This window comes from Pteropus vampyrus, unplaced genomic scaffold (assembly GCF_000151845.1).
Source record: "Pteropus vampyrus isolate Shadow unplaced genomic scaffold, Pvam_2.0 Scaffold288, whole genome shotgun sequence".
Lineage (NCBI taxonomy): Eukaryota > Metazoa > Chordata > Mammalia > Chiroptera > Pteropodidae > Pteropus > Pteropus vampyrus.
Window position 1 is genome coordinate 17,676 of NW_011889069.1, and position 13,074 is coordinate 30,749.

The 13,074-nt window shown below is 39.0% G+C and overlaps 1 protein-coding gene across 1 annotated transcript in view; it reads left to right on the forward strand.

The window, feature by feature from the left end:
* Positions 1–230: 230 nt before the first annotated feature.
* TMEM45B (transmembrane protein 45B) overlaps positions 231–13,074 on the forward strand; it is a 31,158-nt gene continuing 18,314 nt past the window's right edge. Inside the window, exon 1 of the mRNA XM_011376199.2 lies at positions 231–540. The gene's annotated coding sequence lies outside the window, so the exon portion shown is untranslated. The remainder of the gene's footprint in view (positions 541–13,074) is intronic.

The window sequence follows — 13,074 nt, forward strand, 5'->3', positions numbered from 1 at the left end:
AGGAAGGAAGGAAGGAAGGAAGGAAGGAAGGAAGGAAGGAAGGAAGGAAGGAAGGAAGGAAGGAAGGGAGAGAGGGAAGGAGCGAAGGAAGGACGGGAGAGAGGGAAGGAGCGAGGGAGCGAGGGAGGAACCCTTGTTAACACCCAGGTTAAGCCACAAAACTGGATTCTGGTCCAGGATATGACAGTCTTCCTTAAGAATTCTGAGTCCTCCCTGCCTCCCAGGCTCTGTAATTGCTTCATATTATAGATCACAGTCGGTCACAGTCCGCTCCGGTGCTCAGTGTCGGGACCCTGCTGGAGCATACACTTTAGGGAGTGTCTAGGGGCCCGGGAATACCTCAGCTGAAGGTCGGGGATAAGGAAGAAAGTGAGGGCTTTGAGAAAGGAGGCCCAGCCCTCAGGGGCGGAGACGGGCGGGCCGGGGAGGGCCGGCTAGTGGCTCAGCCCAGGCGGGCGGGGCGCTCGCTCGCACCTGCTCTGTGGCGGCGGCACTCGGACGGCAAGTGGCCAGCGGACGGCTCGGAGGCGCTCAGCGCAGGTGAGATGTACTCTGTGGGCAGGGGCCTCGGACGCAGAGGGGACTTGAACCGAGAGAGGGATGGGACAGGGACGGGGCCCAGACGGGACAGGAGAGGGAGGAGCTGGAGGACTCAGGGTTGGGGAAGCAACCACCGTGCCCGCGACCCTCTGTCCGAACGCCTGCGACCTAGAATCAATTTGCTGCATCCATGGCCAGTTGGGTCGCCCATGTTGCTGGGTGAGGGAAGCTTTGAAGTGTGAAGCCCCTCCTTTCCATTCCACCCTGAGGATTAGAGGACAACCAGGCGGTGATGCCTCGTGTCTGGCCCAGTACAGCTTTCAGTGGGCTCCACGTGGCTGTGGGCACTTACAGTCCTACTGTCTCTCATTGTTAGTTCCCATCCACAAATGCACCAACCAGATGCTGACTTTAGGCCAAGAAGCTGGAATCTAATAGTAAGAGGAGAATGGTTGATTAAATCCCCGGAGCCCTTATTCCACTTCCGCTAATAGGCCAGGATGTCAGAAGCTAAGGGGTGAGGTTAGCAATGGTTGGAGAGGTTTACGTGAGACCTAAAAATAGGTTTAGGTGACCCTGTCTGAATCCAGAGAGATAACCTCTGGAGATAGGACCCAGCCCTAGATGTAAGAAAGATTTGTATTTTAGCAAAGGAAACCCATGGCATTATGAAATAGATCGTGTGAAAATTTAGGCAGGCACCTCTCCTAAAATTCACAGAAATGCCCATTTCCTTCACTTTCTCTTCTGCCATGTTTCTGTGTCTGCCATTGCTGCCCTCATCTCTTCTCATTTTCCCCACCCACTGCTCTGTCTGGCTCATAAAATGGCTTAAGAATTTTATCTGTATTTTTGCAATCATTTTAATAGGTAGTATGACCTAGTGTTCATAAGAAACACGTGCTGTTTTTAACCAGGTATGCAACAGTGTAGGGGAGAATCATGATACACTGTGAAATATGGAGCCAGTCCCACTTCAGACTGAGTTCTTTGTGACTGAGCATTTGTTGGCTTCATAATAATGTAATTACTCTCTGTTCCTAGAGTTTCTAGAAAAGATATGGAATTGATGTGAAGGCTTTATTGAATATGGTCCTTTAGTTTCACAAGGGGAGAGTGCCAGACATAAGCAGAGTGAGGCGTGATTCTGGTGGTGCACTATTTGTTCTGGTATTTTGGGAACTAAGCATTCAATTCCCTTTTTAAAGAGCTTTGATTTCCTCTCACTTCTTCCATGGAAGGTGGAAACAGTACCATCACTTATTTATTTCATACTTTGTGATTTTCCTTATATCCTGTGGATTCTTCCCTCACCCATTTGGTGGCTGTTGGTCGAGATGGCCTAGGTGAAGCTATTGAATCTCACATTTGGCACCAGTTTTTCTATTTGGTGTCTTCCCCAATATTCTTGGTTATGTCTCTTGCCTAATCTTAACAAATAGCACTTTGAGATTGGATTTGGCGAGCGCTGGGGGAGAGAGGGAGCAAAGAGAAAAAAAAAAGACTTCTGCTTTCTTATCTTCCCAACATGTTCAAGTTAACATCGGCTTAATTGGTCAAAGTACAGGTGTTGCCTATGTTGGCTATAATCAAAGGATTGTCTCTTTTCCTCATACACATCTGCTGGTTGAAATGGATAAGGGCAGTTTTACCATGTGTAGAGCCACTCCCATAGCCAAAGTTCCTGTTATTGCAAAACTTTTTATAATTGTGGGTACAAGAACTAAAGTCACTACTGTGTCATCAGTTAATGAGTGCATATATAGACAGAGTTCATATCTATACTTGTTTCTATAGACAGGTCATAAAACAAAAACTAGATTATTCACAATACTGCACAATACTGAATATGAACAATTAGAGGCACAGGTAAGTGCTGTAATCTGCACACTTCACTTGAACTCAGCTTCCCTTTTAACTGCCCACCCTCTACCTCAAATATTTACTGGGGCTAGAAACAAACAGAGATTATTTGAATTTTAGCTGTTTTTGTTTCTCTTGTCTGTTCTCTTGTGTAAAAATAAAATGAGTCAAAAAGAGAAGGAAACATAAAAGATCTATCAGCCTTTTGTGTTGAGTGAAGAATTAAACTGAAAATATCAAAGCATGCTCATATATTTCCCTTGCAGGATTTAGATATTGTAAGCCTTTATCAATATCTTGCTGGTATTAGATCATAAGGGAACTTTACAGAGTGCAAGATGATTTCTATAAGCAGCACCCTGAGGGAAGAGTAATAGCCTATTTCATAGATGTGGAAACTGAAACTTAGAGATACTGAGCATCTGGCCTGGTCTTACCCATCTGTTAAATGGCAGCCAGGACTCAAACCAGAACTTCTTCCATAATACCACAGCTTTCACCTGAGTGGTTCTGTTTGCTTTAATTTCAGGATGAGGAGTTATGATTTGTTTTTCCTGCACATTTCTTTAATATATTCTCTGACTTGAACTCTTAGAATCTAAATTTAGAGACATTCTTGTTTGGTATATTTCATGCCCACCTTTGTTCACTGTAATCACAAAAATATTTATATTTTAGAGCTGAGGATAGCCTTAAAAATTATCCAAAGAAGAAAAGTGGATTCAAGAAAAATTAAGCAAGTACCCCATGTTGCTTCCCCAAATCTACTTTGCTGAAGAATTACAGCTAAAACCTAGGTCTCCCAATGTTCAGACTACTGCTCCTTCAGGCATGTGATCCCTTGAGGATTTCCTACATACATAAAGTTTGGTTAGACTGATTCTATTGCTTTGGGGTCTGTGACAGCAAACCATAGCCTCCCTGAATCCTATAGATTCTTCCACTCTATTCCATGTTCCATGAGGGAAAGGGCCTTATTTGTATGGCCCATTGTGTTATTCTTAGCACAGTACCCATAGTAGACACTCAATGGAATATATTCAGTATCTATCAAACAAACATTTGAACAAGTGTGAGATGTCACTTGGACTTCATTCAGCTACAGTAACAGAAAACTCTACTCCAGTGACTTAATAAGTAAGGAGTTTGTTTTTCTCAAAAAACTAGATGTCTGGAAGTGAGAAGTCCAGGCTCCTTCTGTCTCCCTGCACCACCATCCTTAGCATGCAGCTTTGGTCCTCATTGAAAGACGACCATCTTTTCTGTGCCTATCAAGAGGGCAGAAGGCATATACCAGCTGAGTCTGTCCTTTTGTAAATAATAATATCTTTCCTGAAAGCCCCACCCAGGCAACTTCTTTTATCTTATTCATATAAGAACTATGTCACATAACCACTCCTAACTATAAGGGAGCATTAGAGAATTTAGTGTTTTAGTTGGATACATTGCCAATACAACAAAATAAGGATTTTGTTAATAAGGAGGAAAGGGAGGGTGGATGCTGATTGGGTAGACAACTAGCAGAGTCTACCCTAGTATATTTGAGGAGTCATTGCCCCTTTGTCCCTACATAGGTTGTGGGGTTATTTATTTGTTTGTTTTATTCTTTGGTTTACTAAAAAAGCAATAGATAATGCTGTGGATCTAGGGGACCTTTTTAAAATCATAGAATCCGAGGCCCTCCTCAAGAAATGCTGATAATTTAGGCCTGAGATGGGTCTATAAATCTGAATAATTAACTGGCACTCTGGGTAATTGAAATGTGGGTGGTTGCAGGATTACAACTTGAAAAACACTGAATTTGGGGTGGTTTAGCAGGGGCACCTTCATTTTATTTCTCTATCACTTCCTTTGAGGATATCACTTTCTTTTTTAATTTTCCATTTTGGTCAACATAATAAATGTATAGTCTTAAAAGTCATAAGTTCTAAGGTCTTTTCTGGAGTCTGTATTGAGCTGCCTCTCAGAGGCAACTACGTTCAATGCTTTGGGCTGGTTTTTTTTGTTGTTTATTTGTTTTCATTTTTATCACCATATTCCCAAATAATGCTACTAGCTATTTCTTTTTCTTTTCCCAGTTCTAGGTAATACTTATTGACTTTCTATTTTGAAGGAGGAGAATTTTGCTCCCTCATACACCTATTATTTTATCTCACATTCACTTTCCTTTCTGGAAAGGTCCCAATAGTTACATCCTAATTTTTTATGACATAGCAATGTTTAGTGTTTACATTATTATGACTACGCAAATATTATTCACAACTAAGCCTTGTGATAAACCATGATTTTTACACTTCCTTTCTTGTACAACCTTTTTCTATCCCCTGGAGTTAGTATATTGCTTTATCTTCTTCAACTGCTTAGTTTTTTTGAGTACTCATTATCAATTCTTGCTCAAACTTTGACAGGATGATAAAATTCCTCTCAATAGAGTTAAACATCAAGTAAATAGCCAATTTGATTTTTGTCTTCTCGGAAAAATCCCTACTCCACCTTCCATATCCCCCATTCTCAGGGACTGATTGTTTTCTGACCCCCTTGTGATTCTGGGAGCTTCTAGGCTACCACCCTGTGAATTGTACTAGATTCTCATTTCTTGGATTCCATCCCTTCTCATTCTCTGGTTTTGCTGGAGCATAGCTTCCTGAGAAAGGGCACGTGGAGGCAGAGGCAGATTTATCCCAGAGCTGAAGAAGCTCGTGGGCCCCTGTAAGGGCTGCAAACTGCTGCAAGTTGTCAGGTGGGGAAGAAAAGCCAGGTTGCCACTGAGAAGCATTTCTGGTAAATTTTCTAAAGATATTTTAAAAGAAAGAGCCCTAAACCTCCATGATTCCAATTTGTTATGATTACTTTTCTCAGTCTAAATATTCATTTTCATATCCAGTTTTGTATTTGTAATTTTATGATTTTTTTTCTTAAAGACAGCTCTCAAAATTATATAAAATTCAAGTGCCACAAGACTTGATTGCTTTTTGAGATCTCGTACATTCAAGATGTCATTTTTCTTCCTTCGCATTTAATTGATCATTTGGCTGAGTAGAAGATATTAACTGGAAATAATTTCCTCTCACAATTTTGAAAGTATTGCTCCATTTTCATCTACCTTCTTAGAGTGCTGTTGAAAAGCTGATGCCATTCTGATTTCTGATCCCTTGGATTTCATTTGAATTGCTGAAAGTTTGTAAGATTTTTTTTTCTTTATTTCTCATGTTCTGATATTTCTGATGTTGTTAGTTGATAATAGGTTGGGTTTTTTTTTTTTCAGTCATTGTTCTAGGTCAGGGGTCTCCAACCCCCAGGCCTCTTACCTGTGGTGGCCTGATAAGAGAGCCAGCGAAGCTTCATCTGTATTTGCAGCTGCTGCCCAGCACTAGTTACCAACTCAGCTTGACCTCAGATCATCAGGCATTAGATTCTCATAGGAGCACTAGTCCCTGGTGCCGAAAAGGTTAGGACCACTGTAGGTACCTTTAAGGCCTTCTCAATGTAAAAATTATATTCTTCAGTTCTGGGTGGTTTTCTTCTATTCATACTTTTCTCCGTTCTGTCTTTCTGAAACTTATGTTAATTATTGAGATGTTGGGACTCTTGGATCCATTCTCTAATTTTCTTATTTTTTCTCTTCTATTTTTAATAACATCTCTTATCTTTTAGTTCTAATAAATCTTCCAACCCTTCTATTAAATTTTTACATTTCTACCATTATATGCTTACTTCCCAAGGGCTTTTGTTTGGGCGGTATGGTGGAGGAGCTTCCAAATGTTGCTTTGTTTTTTTTTTTTTTTTAATAGTATCCTGTTCTTATTTCATGGATGCAGTATCTTCTCATATTTCTCTGAGAATATTAACTGTATTTTTTCTACATTTTAAAAGTTTTCTTCAGCTGACTATAATATGTGATATTTTCAAAGCCTTTCTGTTGTTTTTGGTTCTGCCTTTCATGTTTGGAGCTTTGTTCAAATGTCCATGTTTAAGAACGGTGTACAAAAATGCAGTCTGGGAGTTTGTCTTATAGAGTGGCAAGCTTCATTGCAGAATGATTAGGCAGAGCAGGCTTTTTGGTGGCTTATCATTATGTCTCCAGCAGCTTTCTAGTATAATCAATTTCTCATTAGAAAGTCCCCATCTCTAGCCATTTATTCCTGTTTGAGAAAAAGTCACTAATAACTTAGATTTATTAATTATATAATGTGTTTAATAGTAGAGATTTTTGTTTTTGAGGTAGGTTAAGTGGCAGTCTAGGAGTCAAAATCAGAACTTTGTTCTTGACTCTGCCTACTTTGAAGTACCTGGTGCTTCTGTGCATCCCTGTGCCCCTCTATGCATCGTTCTTCCATTAGCAACGTAGAGACTATCAGAAGGCTTCCTTGAAGACTGAGTTTTTTATTATTAAAAAGTAAAAAGAGAGATCCTAGGGTAATGAAAATCCTGTGAGCACATGTACAAGTAATTGTTTTGGAATAACCATTTTCAAAACATTTATTACCCACCTATAATGAAATACTTATTAATCTAGAATAAATTGAGGCCTTTGAACCTCTATATCATGGCAGTGTCTGTCTTAACACATTGTTAGGAGATTTAATTAAGTTGGAAAAGAATAATTCGCTAGTATTTTTCTTTAAGACTATATTGGGAAAATATTTTCCTAATACCTCTAGAGAATGTCCAGCTTATAGAATCTGAAAGAGAATTTCTGCCCTTGTCATTCCAAATCCATAATGGTTTTCCCTTGTGCAGCCTGACATGTGATAATCAAAACTTGGGGCAGATTCATCACTCTTCTTGCAAAGAAAGTTTTAGATCACCAGATAGTATGTTACAGGAATGATTCCTGGTTTACTTTCAAAGACTTCTTAATTGGAAAGCCTAGGCATTAGATACTGAATTTTCTACTTTGGCTTTTCTTTCCCAGGTACCTTCAAATACTTGCAAACTCCTTGAAGGCTGGAGCCCAGGCTTGTTCCTGCATCACCTAGAACAATGCCCAATACAATAGGCACCAGATGAATGTTGTTTGAATTAAATTGACCCCATTATCTATTTTAAATGAGCCCTTCCTACTTGTCCCTTTGCTGTTTCCTCTATTTCTTCTGCATCTTTTTATGTCACTTCCTCTTGGATGATGCTACCTTATTCTCAAAGTTGATATTCTCAAAGAACAGCTGTATGAAAACAGACTGTGAAGTTCTCAAACCACCAGGCTTCCAGGTAGAATTTCCAGGGATGAAAACTCCCAATATCATTTTTCTAAAAATACAATAATTTCTTAGGTTATCGCCAAATACACTACATCTTATCCCATCTCTAACCACAGTTCTATTTGGAGTCTTTTCTTTCCTTGTGTTCCACACTTCACCTGTACTGTCCTTCACTTCTTCCGCTCTCTTCGATCAGGCCCCTACTTCGATCCAAGCCTTGTCTTTGTTCTGTTCTGCTGTTTCTCTTTCTCTCCCCTACCTTTATTTACTATCAGAAATATTTTGTACAAAGCACAGTGATGTACTAATTTCAAAAGACCTGCCCTATTAGGCAGACACCTTTTCACACCTAATCCAGGCCCAGGATGAAAAATCTCTCTCTTGTGGCTGTTTTTGAGATCATTTCTATGCTTTGGTCTCACTGAGGCTGTTTATTTTTGTATGGAAGGCTCTAGAACAAGAACTAAACTACACTGTAAAGTAATAAAACACTGTCAGTTAGTGATTCTCAAACGCTACCACTCACTATAAAGTGTGTGCTCCCACAACTTGAAGCTTAGCTAAGAATAGCCTGGCATAAGCTGAAGTCTCTCTTAATGCTTGAAAATTGATGCTACCCCAAAATATATGTTTTAATGAAAATCATTTTCCTAAAATCTTTAGGTGAAATTAATACTCCAGGATGATATACCATGTTGGCCCTGTGATTTCAGATATTTCTTTGCTTATTCATATACCAATCTTAGAGGCACAGTGCTAGACGGTCTTTTAAGGACTCATCTAGCTCTAAAAATTACATTAAAAAGTAATGGTACTAGCAACCTTACAAATGACTGGATTTAGGAGATAGTTTCTTCATGACTCAAGGTTAAGTCTAAGTTGCATCAGTTCAGTTTAGATGTAAGAACTATTATTATAAGTCAAGCTTTGTGCTAAGCCATGAGAAGTTTAAGATGAAACAGTTAAGGTTTCTGCTCCTGAGGAGCCTGTAGTCTAGTAAGACATGTAAATGTGTAATTTTAATGTGACGAGCAAGGTAAGTGGTAAAAATCAGGATATGTATAAGGTACTACGGTAGCACAGAGTTGGGACATATAGCCCAACCTGGAGGTTCATAGATGGCTTTCTAGAGGAAATAAGGCCCACCTATTGAAAACTGAGTAAAGGTAAGTAAGATGAAGAAAAATTAAAAGGACATACTAAATAGAGGAAATAGCATGAGCAAAGTGTACATCATAAAGTTTGTGGTGGGGAAAAAATGGGAGATGAGGCCAGAGAGATAGGCAAAGAACCAAGTCCTGGGCACTGTAGACCCCTTTAACCATGGTTTCACTTTTCATGATTTCAGTTACCTGTGGTCAACTGCAGTCCAAAAATTTTAAACTGAAAATTCCAGAAATAATCCATAAATTTTAAAATGCATGACATTCTGAGTAGTGTGATGAAATTTTGTGCCATCCACTCCTTCCCACCTGGGATATGAATCATCCTTTTGTCCAGTTGTCTCCATGCTGTATATGTTCCCTGCCCATTAGCCACTTAGGAGCCATCTCAGTTATCAGGTTGACTACTGCAGTATTGTGGTGCTTGTGTTCAAGTAACCCTTAATTTACTTGATAATGGCCCCAAAATGCAAGAGTAGTGATTCCAACAATTCGGATATGTAGAGAACCCGTAAAGTACTTCCTTTAAGTGAAAAGGTGAGTAGACAGTACAATAAGATATATATTTTGAGAAAAGGAAAGGAGACACACTCACATTTTTATGATAGTATATTATAAATATTCTATTTTATTAGTAGTTATTGTTAATCTTACTGTGCCTAATTTATATGATAAATTACACTTTATCATAGGATAGGAAAAAAACATATATGGTTCAGTACTATCTGTGGTTTCAGTTGTCCACTGAGGGTCCTGGAATGTATCCCCCATGGATAAGGGGGACTACCGTATATGTAATGCAAAAGAGTGTCGACTGAATGTGGTGATTAGTGAATAAAATATTTTAAATTCCATAGTGGTGTAGTCAGTTTACATTGTAGGTAGATGACAGACTGCAGAGTGGAAAGATTTATGGGCAGTGGGACTAGAGGCATTGTAGTAGTCCAGGCAAAAGCCTTTAAGAGCCTAAGGGAAATAATTGTTGTATGACTAGAAAGGAAAGAGAGAATACCAGCAAATTTGGGGAAGCAAAATAAGCAGAATTTTTTAGTCTCTTGGTAAATTGGCACACTGCAGGGCAGAGTGAGGGACAAAGAGGAACAAGTCTAAGATGACTCCTGGAATTCTGGCTTTAACAGTGACTGGATGTTAAGCCATTACTCAAGTTTGGGATACAGAAGAGAAGCCGATCTGGTGAAGAAGGAAGATGAATTCAGTTTGGAACATGTTGACTTTACGGTGCCTAAGAAACATCTGTGTTTACATACCTGCATGTGTCAGTTCAGCAGGTTGTTGGATATGAGTCTGAAACTTAAGGAAGAGGTCAGAGCTAGAGATTAAGTCATGAGAGTCATCAGCATGCAAATGGTAGTGGAAGGATGGGTATGTGTGAGTTCTTGCAAGAAATATATGTAAAAGAGGAGTGAGCCAAAGACAGCTACTGTTTAAAAGACAGACAAAAGAAAAGGACCCCTTAAAAGAGAGGAAAAAGATTATAGAAGATGAAAAGAGCCAGGAGGGAATGGTATCATGAAAGCCAAAGGGAGTAATTTCAGAGATAAGTGACTACTTAACACTGACCACTATAGAATAGCATAGAGAACGGAAGAGAGATTTATTAAGATATTTTAAAGATTTCCATTGTATAAAACAATGTGGAGAGCATTTAGCAACATCTGCCAATACACTTTCAGTGTGGTAGTGAAGGAGAACTAAATGAAGACAAAAATTGTTTTTCCAGATTCTTTTTCAAGGAAAAAAAACTAATTTTGACAATGTTTGATTGCATTACACAAAGCCACCCAAATGCCTTTCGACCCAAAGAAAACTTCATTTAAGTGGTAACTGAGTTCAATAATTCATGACTTTTCAAATAACTATCATATTAGAAATCATTTTTAATTATCTAGAAATAAACCTATTATCAAAGGTGTTTGTTTATGGGCTACTGACTAGGGAAGATGGCAAGGAAAATATCCACATGATTTGACTAAATATATAAAGTTCAAATTAAAAAATTTGCAAACCTATGTGGTTTAGTGATAATGTAAGTAGTAAATATATGTAGTATTTAGTAAAACAAAAGCAAGTAAATGCTAAACACACGGTTCAGGATGATGGCTACTCCTCAGAAAAGTATGGGGGAAACCATCGAAGAGGGGTCAACAGGAAGTTCCAAGGATATTAGTAGTGTTCTATGTCTTAAGCTGGGCCCCATTTGGGACAGTTAAATTATTCTTTATATCTTTCATGTACCTTAGATATATTTTATGTTTGAAATAGTAAATAGGAAGAGAGATACATGGTGGTTCTTAGGAGATCGAGGATCAAAGTGAATTTTTTTGTTCCCCTTTTCTTTTATTATTTTGTGTGAAAAAGTCTTGGGCTTGGTTATAGTTGAAGGGAAAAGACAATAAAAAGTGAGAGTTCTTAATTGATAGAACTAGGGCTCAGAGAGCACAGGTGAGGATGTCATCAAAAGCATAGATGGAGGATTGGCCTATAAGAGGAGGGGTGAATCTGAAGAGAAGAATAGGTGTGGATATATATGAATTTGTAGGTGAAAAAGAGGAAATTGAGGTGATTGATAACTTATAGTCTCAATTATGTTAATGGAATGAGAGGAAAGGTTACCCAGAGTTGGGTGAACTCAAATCTGAAGGAAGCAATGAGTTTTCAAAAACTAGTCTATGGGAAATGGAAAGAAGAGCTTGCACGTGACAGGGACTGTCGAGTGAAGTGGAAGGCCTAGCATCCATCTTGTTCACTGATATAAGTGCTGAGCAAGTTCACTGACAGTAGAGAAAGAAGGAAAATATATTAAACTTTTTCTCTTATTGCTTGAAAAATTAGCCACCTTTCAAGTTCAGAGATACCCTTTTCACTCTAATGTACGCTGAAGTGGCAACAAGTAACTTTGTTGGTGATATCAATAACCTTAGTTCCATTCTTCCCTCAATACAACAGAACTTGCTCTAATTCTTTTTCATTTTTCACTTCATTTCATTTTTGTAATGTGTTAGGAGCAAAGAAAGAAAAGGATTTTAGAACTAAGTGCCATGGAGATGACCTCTTCCAAACTACTCACTTAACAAAGAAATCATGACTCTGAGTGGTTACATATCTTGCTCCAGGTCACCGAGTGAGCTCGTAACAAAACCTGGATTAGAACCCAGGTCTTCTGACTCAGAGGCCAGTGTTCTTTATTCTTTATTCTTGATAAATAATTAAATTTAGACAAGATTTGTTCTTCGGTGTTTAATTCAGGATTCCAGTAAAACCACCTAATTTTCATGACAGTTTGAAAGAAGCAATCAAGAAAGGCCCAGCTCAAATGTGAGACCCTTCTGTGAAGCCTCCTCAGATTCTCTGGTGAGAGTATTCACTCTATTCTATGTCCCCAAGGACTGCTATTGGTGTATCTCATGACATGCCATGTTTCACAAGTATATGGCTCCCTACTATATTATAAACTCCTTGTAGGGATCATTTCTTGTGTGTAGGGATCATTTCTTATTTGTTTTATTATTCCCTCAGCAACCAGCAGTCGTGTATTTAATAGGCTCACATAAGGGGAAAAAAAAAAAAGGTGAGAATGAGACCATCTTTTGCTTAGGATCAAAACTGAGCTGGAAGATAAATGAGCTCTTGTTATAGTAATTGTGTTCAGCAGTATCATGAACTCATGCCAGAACAGCCTTCAGACTGTTATTCTGGTCTTGTTCCTTCTGATCATGTTGTTCCAAGGACCAATGTACAGTGATTCTCTTACCCAGAGGAGAAAAAAAAAAAAAACATGATAATAGCAGCTGTCAAATTTTGAAGAGAATGATGGCTCTATAGTTACTTAAGACTTCTCAGGCTACTGTAGAGCAGGGATGCACCTTGCTGGAAGTTCAGGACTAAGCCAGAGTCACATCACCCTGTGGGCAACAGAGGACTTCTAACACTGTACCTTGTGCTTCCTCTGCATTCTATTATTAAATAACTCATAGATAAGAAGGGGCATTAACCTTGTTATGTGCAGAGTAACAGAAAGCTGAGTCAGACGGGGTTGCTTGTATTCCAATCAGACGGGGTTGCTTGTATTCCAAAGTAAACTCAGACACGAAGTGTTCTGAGCATGTCTGTTGGCAAGAACAGATTCAGAAAATACAAATCATGTTCTGCAGTAAAATAATGTGCTATATTCTTCCCATAACCTACTTCTATACTGATCAAACACAGTAGGGAAATAGGTTATGGGGAGAATGTAGCCCTCTCCAGGATTAGTCAAAGGTTCAACAGTGAGTCTCTTACCCACTTTA